Consider the following 227-nt stretch of genomic DNA (forward strand, 5'->3'; position numbering starts at 1 on the left):
CTCCGGGGGTTCTCCCCGAGCTCGGGGCGATCGCAGCTCCGCACGGGGCTGCGAGACAGACCGAGAGGGATGATGATTCTCCTCCTCCTCCTCCTCCTCTTCCTCCCGTCCCATCCCGTACCTGTACCAGGCGAGTCCCCGCTCGTAGTTGCGGTCGAAGAAATGTGGCTCTGCGCCCACGGCTCGCACGTCGGGGTGCACCCGCAGGAACTCCAGCAGCGCCCGCG

This window comes from Acanthisitta chloris, unplaced genomic scaffold (assembly GCF_000695815.1).
Source record: "Acanthisitta chloris isolate BGI_N310 unplaced genomic scaffold, ASM69581v1 scaffold35228, whole genome shotgun sequence".
Lineage (NCBI taxonomy): Eukaryota > Metazoa > Chordata > Aves > Passeriformes > Acanthisittidae > Acanthisitta > Acanthisitta chloris.